Genomic DNA, 10,455 nt, shown 5'->3' with positions numbered 1-10,455 from the left:
GTTCTATTTTATTTTTTTTTTTTCGATTCAGAGTTTGTGGATCTCAGACACAGGCCATCAGGATATTTTCTTCATATTTTTCATACACGAATATTTACATGCTCTGGATATAAGATATCTCTGGATAGAATAGAAGTAGAAGTAGTTGTTTTTTTTTACTTAATTGCAAAATTAAATTTGAGAAGAAATTATTTTCTATTTGATCTTTCATCCAAGTGCAAGCAAATAAAGTACAGACCTTGCCTCATAACATTTTATGAGGTAAAATGTTATGAGGCAGTCTCAACAGCCTCTATATACCAATAGGCTACTCATAATGATACTTAACGCGTGAACTTTGTTTTCTTACATTTGAGTAAAGGATTAAACAAGAATATAATAACCTATCAAAAGAATTTAATTTCTTTGTAATCAAGTGTACACTGGTTGGAAAGAAATTAACTGACACCACCATGGGAAAGATGCATCATGCCATGTAACGAATCGCGTGTTTGTAGCCAGTTTAAATTAGAAGATTATGATGCTCCCGAGTCAGCGCAATTGTGTCCGGGTGATACAGCTGCGAGAAGGTAACTGAAGGAGTTTAAAACAGGTGTTATGATAAGATGCCATGTTGCAGGTCTATTTGTTTCTATTTGTTCGGCAGATTGTTGCCAATCGACACATCCCAGGTAAACAATCAGAGATACCATACTCAGATGGAAGCGTAGAAAATCAACTGCAAGTGCTACTGCAGTGGACGACCCATCACACTCAACAAACGTGACCGTAGGGTGATACGAAGGATAATATGTAAAACTGCCATTCGTTGAGAAGCGCAACTCCGATCATCGGCTGGAACACGAATCTACGAAAAACATTCAGAACTGAGGCCCATAATATGGATTTTCAGGATAGGACTGCAATATTCAAGCTCAACATTACCCGAACTAACATGCAACGTCACCTTCAATGATGAAAAGAGAGGAACGCGGGTTGTCTGATAGGTTTTCAGCCTCGATCATAGATGAAACACTATCGGCAAGATTTTTTTTTCTAAGTTGGTATATTTGTCATAAGCATCCATGTGAAATTTCAAGTTATTCTATCAAAAGAAATCCACTCGAAGTTCATAAACGTTTCTAGGCACTTTTTTCCCTTTGTTTTCAACAATTAAGAAATCTGCCGAATTTAAATATGGCCGTACCAGCCGTGAAGATGATCCACGTGAAGGACGTCCAAAAAGTGTAACAACACCAGAAATCATTGATCAAGTGCACGATATGGTATTGGATGACCGGTGAGTCAAAGTGTGTGGAATTGCTGAGATTATAGACATTTCAAAAGAATGTGTAGGATATATTTAGCATGAAGAATTGCATATGAAAAAGCTTTGTGCAAGATGGGTGCCGCGCTTGCTCAGAGCAATCAAAAACGCTCTCGCCTGAAAATCGTTAACAGTGCTTTGAGCGTTTTAACAAGAATAAAACTGATTTTTTTTGCTTCGATTTATAACTATGGATGAGAAATGGACTCACCATTACACTGCAGTTAAATCAGTTGACAGAAACCTGATGTTCAGAGCCAAAGAAGACAAAGTCGGTTCCATCAGCAGGAAAGGTCATGACATCGGTGTTTTGGGATGCTAAAGGCATTATTTTATTGATTATATTGAAAAGGGTAAAACAAGAACCGAGGAATATTATTTACTTTTTTTACCCAGACTACACGAAAAAATTCGTGAGAAAAGACCCGGTTTGCAGAAGAAAAATCATCTTTCATCAGGACAACGCACCTGCTGACAAAGGTGTTTTGGCAATGGCAAAATTAAGGGATCTTCACTATGAATTGTTGGAACATCGACCCTATTCCCCAAATATGGCTCCCTCTGACTTCTATCTCTTCCCAAAACTAAACCTCTTCCTTGCTGGTCAGCATATCTCTTCGAATCAACAGGTAATTGCAGCTGTTATTTTGATCTTACTGAGAATCACTACAGGGGCGGAAAATGGCGGTGGAGCATCGCTGGAATAAATGTATTGGTCTTAAGGGAGATTATGTTGAAAAAAAAATTGAAATTATAAATTCGTTTTTTTCATTGTTAGGCTGAAAACTTTTCAGACCACCCTCGTACAGCGAGATGATTAAGCGAAGAATCACGCTATACCATCTACTGAATAAATTAACGGGAGTAGGTGCGGCTGATGTCAGTCAACGTCTCCCTCTAGAGTGACTATTCCAACTATGAAATTCAGAGGTGGCGGTGTGACGGTATGTTTTTCCTTCTGCTTCTGTTTGTAGTGCTGTAAACATTAAATCCCGAGAGGCATCTTAACATTTTGGACACTGTAATGCTGCCTACTTTGTGGCGTTTCTACGGAAATGACCATCGTTTCTTTCAGCAAGAGAATGCATTTATGGCTGCTGTAAGTGCGGGGGTTTGTGGACATGCACGTGACTACACTTGACTGGTCTTCACAGAGGGCTGATCACAATCCTACTGACCATCTGTTACGTGAGGACAAGTGGCGTCCTCCTTAGGATCATAGATCATATTATATGCCTACAGGAAGAATGATCCCAAATTCCTATTGATCACTATCGTGTGAAAGTATGCCCCTTAGAATTGTAGCAGTGATGACATTGAAAGGAGGTCCTTACTTTTCTTAAGGTGCACCATAAGTGTTTGTTCCTCACACTATGGTGACCGTTTACTTTTTTTCTAACAGTGTAGCTCGGTGCCAGCGTAAATCAGTGGAAGTGATTTGTGCCGTCTGCGGAGCTAGGTAGCCGGAAGAAAAAGCGTCATCAGACAGGCAAGAAACTCGGATTTTTTTCCTGTAAACTCAAGAAAATCGACCATAGAACCCACACTTTTTTAGACAGTAAACATAATGTTAATCTTAGGGTCTACGAGATAGCGCCACCTCTCTTCACCAGATGCCGTGTATAATTAGTGATAGTGTTGGATACTTTTTCCACTGGGTTAGATTATAAATGATATATTTAGTTTAATCTTTTATCCAAGTGTAAGCAAACAAAGTTTGTGCCTGAAGTATCTTTCAGGACCAGGGCAACTCGTGGCAAAGGTGGACTGAGTTCTCATCACTTTCCTTGGTATCCCATAATGCAAAGGACTTTTCCGCAAGGAGGTGTCCTTTGCATTATGGGAAGGGATCACTACCCAGACCGGTTTCGGCCTTTACTCGGGTCTCTTCAGTGGGAGCCAGACCCAGAAGTGATACCAAGGTGGAAGCAATGCAGAAGTCATATTTCCATATGCCAGTTGCCAAAAGGTGTCACACCTTATAAGTGGAAAAAACTTCCAACATCTTTCTCTAATCCAGAGTAATTTAATAATAAGGTGTGACACCATTTGGGAACTGGCATATGGAAATATGACTTCTGCATTGTTTCAACCTTGGTATCACATCTGGGTCTGACTACCACTGAAGAGACCTCAATAAAGGTCGAAATCGGTCTGAGTAGCGACTCCTTCCCATAATGCATAGCATTATACACGTCTGCAAGGATATGTGCTTTGCATAATGGGATACCAAGGAAAGTGATGAGAACGCATCTGTCTCTGCCACGAGTTGCCCCAGTTCTGAAGATACTTCAGGCACAAACTTTATTTACTTACCCTTGGATAAAGGATTAAACTAAATATATAATTAATTAGTGATAGTCTTGCACCAGCTATCTCTGATTGGCTACTCGTGGAAATTAAACTTCCCCTGAGTCTCCAAAAATGTAGATAATGTTAAAATGACCTCGCCTAATCGTTATAGGGAAATAAAAGGCGTTAGCTAATTTAATTTTTTTATGTAATCAAGTGAAAAACTTGATTATATAAAGAAAATATCTGCGATATTTGCTTTCAGTACCTCAAGTTATTAATTCTATATCTGGGAAAATTCGACCGTAGAGCCGACAATATGAGTGTGAAGGTGTATGTTAAGACAACAATATGGATGTCTGTGCTTAGCATCAAGAGATGGCGGTTGTCTGCAGTGAGCTTAGCTGGTGGCAGCTGAAAAGAGTGGAGATCACCTGCTTCTTTCAGGAATAAAATGCCATAGGCTATTTGTTTTCTTTATTCAGAGATCTCTCTACTGGCTAGAATTTGTACTTCCAGCAGTGTCAAATCTGAGATAGTGGAGGGATCGCCTAAATAAAGAAAAAAAATAGTCTATCACATTCCCCCCCCGCAAGCAGCAGGTTATTTCCACTCTTCTCAGCTGTCAATCAGCTAACGAAGCTGAGAAACGTGGGAAAATGATAGATTACCTTTTGCTCGCGCTATTTTTGGGTAGAGGAACTTATTATTCATTTCCAGTCTATCCTACCAAGATTTCATGTTTGGATACTTAGGAAATGAATAATAAACTTTGGAACTACTCTGATGTTCATTTTGTCTATCATATGCTGTGAGAGAACTGGAAAGAGGCAAATTTATATCTTATCTATGCGAAGTGCTCTGTGCATTATCTAAGGATGAGGCGAGAAGCATCTTTGATATGCTCTTGTAGTCTCTCATGCCATCATATTCTTGTTCAAACCGAAACTTTATATTGTGGTTCTTGGTTCATTAAAAAAAAAAAGATCAGTAACATGTGATCTGGGATTCAGTTGAACTTGTATCTTCATGTTGTACAGGGGTGATATGGAATTTATCATCATGCATAAGCAAATTAGTGCAATGAGTGCAGGGTTACTGATTATTATGGGGGATTTTAATTATGGTGATATCAATTGGAAGGAGGAAATATCACGTGGCAAAAAGGAAATGGAATTCATACATCTTCTAAGAGATAATTGAAGGGACACGTAGTGCGAGAGTGTTGGACCTGATCACTGGTTCAGGATATATGCATAAGTAAGGTGTCCACGTTACCTCCAACTGATGACAGCGATCATGTGGTATTGACTTGGGAGGTTGCAAAATTTGTGGATTTTTCGCTTAAGAAGGGGTATATATGGAACTACAGATTATGTAATTATAACAAACTTCGGAATGAGTTTACAGTCGTCCCATGACAGAACATATTGCAGGGGAAAGATGTTAGCAGTGCATGGGATAAAACCAGCCGGTACTCTGAGGAAGGCAATATCAGAATGTATTCCAATAGTCAGGAAGACAAACAAGGTAGGTGTTAGATAGATGTATAGTAGTAGTATCAGGCTTGATCTGCAAAAAAAAAATATTATGGAGAGTTTGTACTCTGGTATGGTCCCTAGGGAGTGTAAGGAACGCAAATAGTTCCTTTTGCATAAAGGTTTCTAAAACTGCGGTAGTTAATTACCGACCAATTACCATCTCGGAAGTGGTGGTAAAGTATTGGAAAAGTTGGTTAAAGACAACATTCAAGAATGGGTGGATCAGGGTATGATTCTCTATAGTGGAAAACATGGTTTTCTTAAAGGTCGACCCTGCCTAGTAATTTATTAACTTTTTATAATAGAATGACATCTGAGTTGGACAAAGGAAATGGTTACACAGTGGTACTTACTTCTAGATTTTGCTAAGGCTTTTGACGGAATATCCCATGGAATACTGTTGCACAAATTGGAGCAGATGGGGATGGATATTAAACTGGTGGTATAAAAAAAAATCAGCTAACGCCTTTTATTCCCGTATAGGGAGTAGGCGAGGCCGTTTTAACCCTATCTAACTTTCGGAGACTGAGTGGGCAGTTTAATCTCCACTGGTACCCAATCAGAGATAGCTGGCCCAAGGCTATCACTATTAAGCGGCACGCAGTGAAGAGAGACATTTGCAACAAGTGTCGCCATCTTGTGGTCTCTAACACAATATATTTAATGTCTGAAATAGTGTGGGTTCTATTAATTCTAACTGAGTTCACGGGACGAAAAACCCGAGTTTCCAGGAGGGAAAAAACCCACTTGCTTATGTCAGAGATCGACTAACTCGGGAACTGGTCGAAAAAAGGCTTAGAAAAATTTCCTTTAGTCCCCGACTAGATTCGAAACCAAGCAGTCTTCCTTTGTGCGGTCAAGCGCTGTAGTGTGCAAACGCCACATCCACTGATGGGGATGGATACTAAACTGGTGATATGGATAGGAGAATGGCTCAGGGAGAGATACCAGAAGGTGGTGTATGGAGGAGCAGAGGCCAGAATGAGGCAGGTGACCAGTGGTGTGCTTCAGGTCTCTGTGGGACATCACTGGTGTGCCACAGATTTATATTCAGTTGTTTGATAATACTGCAAATCGTGTAATGCAATAAAAAATGAAGCCTGATGTGGAGAGTTTGCAGGGTGATTTAAATAAGCTGGCAAAATGGGCAAAAGGTAATGGATGTCAGTTCAATGTTGAAAAGAGTAAAGTTATGCATGTTGGGATTAAAAGATTACCAGCTATTTACTACATTGATGGAACGGTACTCCAACGGAACGGTACTACATTGATGAGGCTAGGGACTTGAGGGTGTTGGTGGATAGGGAGATGAAGTTCAGGAGACACATTGCTAAGGTGCCGAAGATTGCACAGAGGATTACTTGGTTATTGAGGAACACACTAACATCCAGAGATAAAGAGGTTATTATTCTCCTTTATAAGGCATTGATACTTCCACATTTGGATTACTGTGCTCAAGTCTGGTCACCTGGATTCCTTGGATATGAGGAGATTGTGGAGCAGGTGCAAATGCTAGTCTTGAAATTCACGCATTCCCTTGCTAAATCATTCAGGGAGTGAGAGGTGTGATTGAAGTCTAATTAGAGGAATAATGAATTACTGACCATTTAAAACTATATACAGTATTTAGAAATTTGTGTACATTTAATCATACAAATACAACATTTATTTTATAAATGATATTCTATCTTTTTCAATTTAGCTAACCTACTTGAATACAAATTCTATCTTATGGTTCTTTATGAACTGGTCAATAACATTGTCATAAAAAGTTGGTTGTATCTTAATTTTCCGAAGCAACATGCATACTTGTAAAGGCTGGCTGAAGCTCACTGGTTAGAGCTACGTTGACTTCGTATGGCCTGTGCTTAAGCAACAGAGTGAAACGACGTGAAGGGAGCGGAAATGGCAATGCGTGCACATGAAATCACAATGGAAAGCTCAATTATTGCCACGCAAGCTTAAGACTCTTCTATCTACAAAAATAAAAGCCTAAATGGAATGCTTATAAATGCATGCATTTATTAACAAATAAATATTACTTCTTTCTCAAGTAATGAGCTTATGGTGCAAGCATAGCAAACATGGAGAATTCGCCCCTGCTGTGGATAGGGTTCAGAGCAGGGTGACTAAGTTGGTGAGTTATGTAAAAAATGCTCCCTACATTGATAGATTGAGAGTTTGTGGATTGCAGAGGTTGGGTGATAGGCAGAGAAGAGGGGATATGATAGAAACATTTAAATTCCTAAAAGGTTTTCATAAGATTGATGCAGGGGAAATGTTTCAGCTGTGTGATAGTGATGGAAGAACAAGAGGTCATCTCTGGAAATTAAGGAAAAGTGTGGTTAACAAAGGTGTGAGAACACGGTTTTTCGCCTGGAGGGTGGTGAATGAGTGGAATGCATTGCCTGACGCAGTTGTGAGTTCTTCGTCTGTAAATGAATTCAAGAAGAGATATGAGAGCCTGTGTAGCTCAGTGGATGTGGCGTTTTCACACCACTGCGCTTGGCCGCACGAAGGAAGACTTGGTTTCGAGTCTAGTCGGCGACTAGAGGAAATTTTTCTAAGCCTTTTTTCGAGCGGTTCCCGAGTTAGTCGATCTCTGGCACGGGCAAGCGTGTTTTTCCTCCCGGAAACTCGGGTTTTTCGTCCCGTAAACTCAAGAAAATCGACCGTAGAACCCAAATTATTTCAGACATTAAATATAATGTGTTAGGGTTAGGGTCCACGAGATGGCGGCACATTTGAACCGTCTCTCTTCACTGTGTACCGCTTAATTAGTGATAGCCTTGGGCCATCTATCTCTGATTGGTACCAGTGGAGATTGAACTGCCCACTCAGTCTCCAAAAGTTAGATAGGGCTAAATGGTCTCGCCTACTCCCATATACGGGAATAAAAAAAAGGCGTCAGCTGATTTTTTGATTAGCTGAAGAGATATGATAGAAATTGTTTTGATAGTTTGGGTCTTCTGTGATGAGTCTACTGACTCCATGGAGGTACCAGAAATAATAATAATAATAATAATAATAATAATAATAATAATAATAATAATAATAATAATAATAATAATAATAATAATAATAATAATGATGATGTATTTGATCTTAAAATTCGTTGGAAAAAAATAGCGAAATTCCCAAATTACTACCCGACTTACTTTTCTGATTCCATCTTCTTAACTGACATTGACCTCTGTTTTTCTGGTTGATTTCTTTCTTAGAATATTGATTTTAAAATTATTTAATTAACTGTCGCTCAGAATTAACAGGAAAATATAAACCACACTGATGAAATACAGCATGAAAATGGGTTAGTGTTTCAGATAATTCATAATTTAGGGACTGTTTGTTGATTTATAGTTCCACATTTTCTTGGAACTTTGTCTGTGTGAGTGTGTCTTTAATAAAACTTTGCGACATATACCTCATTATAATTATTATTACCTGACACAGTCATTGTGGGAAGTCACTTCTTCATTATAGTATCTAATACATGCTACACAGCATTTTTGTATACATTTGTTTCTTTTGCATGCGTTCTACGGCCAGTGTGCCCGTCTTGCTTTGGAAAATCTCGAGTTTGAGAAATTAAACTTTCTCGTTTCCGTCAGAGATAAACTAACTTAGCTTCAAACTGAAGATTATTTTTATTATTATTACAGTAGCTCTCCTGGAGTCAAAGACTCTTCGAGGGAGAAATAGATAGCAATTAGATAATAATAATAATAATAATAAAAAATCAGAAAAAAAAATCAGCTAACACCTGTTTATTCCCGTATACGGGAGTAGGCGAGGCCATTTAGCCCTATCTAACTTTTGGAGACTGAGTGGGCAGTTCAATCTCCACTGGTACCCAATGAGAGACAGATGGCCCAAGGCTATCACTAATTAAGCGGTACGCAGTGAAGAGAGACGGCTCAAATGTGCCGCCATCTCGTGGTCCCCAACCCTAACACAATATATTTAATGTCTGAAATAATATGGGTTCTACGGTCGATTTTCTTGAGTTTACAGGACGAAAAACTCGAGTTTCCGGCAGGAAAAACCTGCTTGCCCGTGCCAGAGATCGACTAACTCGGGAACCGGTCGAAAAAAGGCTTAGAAAAATTTCCTCTAGTCGCCGACTAGACTCGAAACCAAGCCTTCCTTCGTGCGGCCAAGCGCGGCGGTGTGCAAACGCCACATCCGCTGAGCTACACAGGCTAATATAATAATAATAATAATAATAATAATAATAATAATAATAATAATAATAATAATAATAATAATAATAATAATAATAATAATAATAATAATAATAATAATAATAATAATAATATTAGCCTGTGTAGCTCAGTGGATGTGGCGTTTGCACACCACCGCACTTGGCCGCACGAAGGAAGTCTTGGTTTCGAGTCGAGTCGGCGACTAGAGGAAATTTTTCTAAGCCTTTTTTCGACCGGTTCCCGAGTTAGTCGATCTCTGGCACGGGCAAGCAGGTTTTTCCTCCCGGAAACTCGGGTTTTTCGTCCTGTAAACTCAAGAAAATCGACCGTAGAACCCACATTATTTCAGACATTAAATATATTTGTGTTAGGGTTAGGGACCACGAGATGGCGGCACATTTGAGCCGTCTCTCTTCACTGCGTACCGCTTAATTAGTGATAGCCTTGGGCCATCTGTCTCTGATTGGGTACCAGTGGAGATTGAACTGCCCACTCAGTCTCCAAAAGTTAGATAGGGCTAAATGGCCTCGCCTACTCCCGTATACGGGAATAAAAAGGCGTTAGCTGATTTTTTATTATTATTATTATTATTATTATTATTATTATTATTATTATTATTATTATTATTATTATTATTATTATTATTATAACATATAAACGTATGATACAGAGGACCACAGAATCCTGATTGTAACATAATAATATCTGCACTACTGTGTCATACGCAGTAATGAAAAATCGAGCTAGTATATAAAAGTTAGATAGGGCTAAAACGGCCTCGCCCACTCCCTATTCGGGAATAAAAAGGCGTTAGCTGATTTTTTTTTCCTCATCACATTTTTTTACTTCACGTGTGTAATCAACGGACCACATACATATTCTTTCTTTTTTTTTTTCTTTTTTTCTCTCATCTAGTTTGTTACTGCACGTGGTGTAATCCACAGACCACATGTTCGCTCTACATTTTCTTCATAGCATATACTTTATTTGAAATTATGAGAAGTTGCATAAAAAGTTAAGCTGATTAATGGATAACGTTGTATCCTTGATATAAGAGTGCACGTGTAGTGGTGTGTTGTCAAACTTTTTTGATAGGATAAAAGGTATCAAA

General features: G+C 38.9%; 1 protein-coding gene across 1 annotated transcript in view; it reads left to right on the top strand.

Moving 5' to 3' along the window:
- Positions 1-10,319: 10,319 nt before the first annotated feature.
- The window catches only part of Bcs1 (mitochondrial chaperone BCS1), a 71,972-nt gene continuing 71,836 nt past the window's right edge, over positions 10,320-10,455 (top strand). The window contains exon 1 of the mRNA XM_090410906.1: positions 10,320-10,447. The gene's annotated coding sequence lies outside the window, so the exon portion shown is untranslated. The remainder of the gene's footprint in view (positions 10,448-10,455) is intronic.

The sequence above is a fragment of the Typopeltis vanoorti genome, chromosome 21 (assembly GCF_054136105.1).
Source record: "Typopeltis vanoorti isolate ZY-2024b chromosome 21, IOZ_Tvanoo_1.0, whole genome shotgun sequence".
In the NCBI taxonomy this organism is placed as follows: Eukaryota; Metazoa; Arthropoda; class Arachnida; order Uropygi; family Thelyphonidae; genus Typopeltis; species Typopeltis vanoorti.
This window is presented reverse-complemented; position numbering and strand designations above follow the sequence as displayed.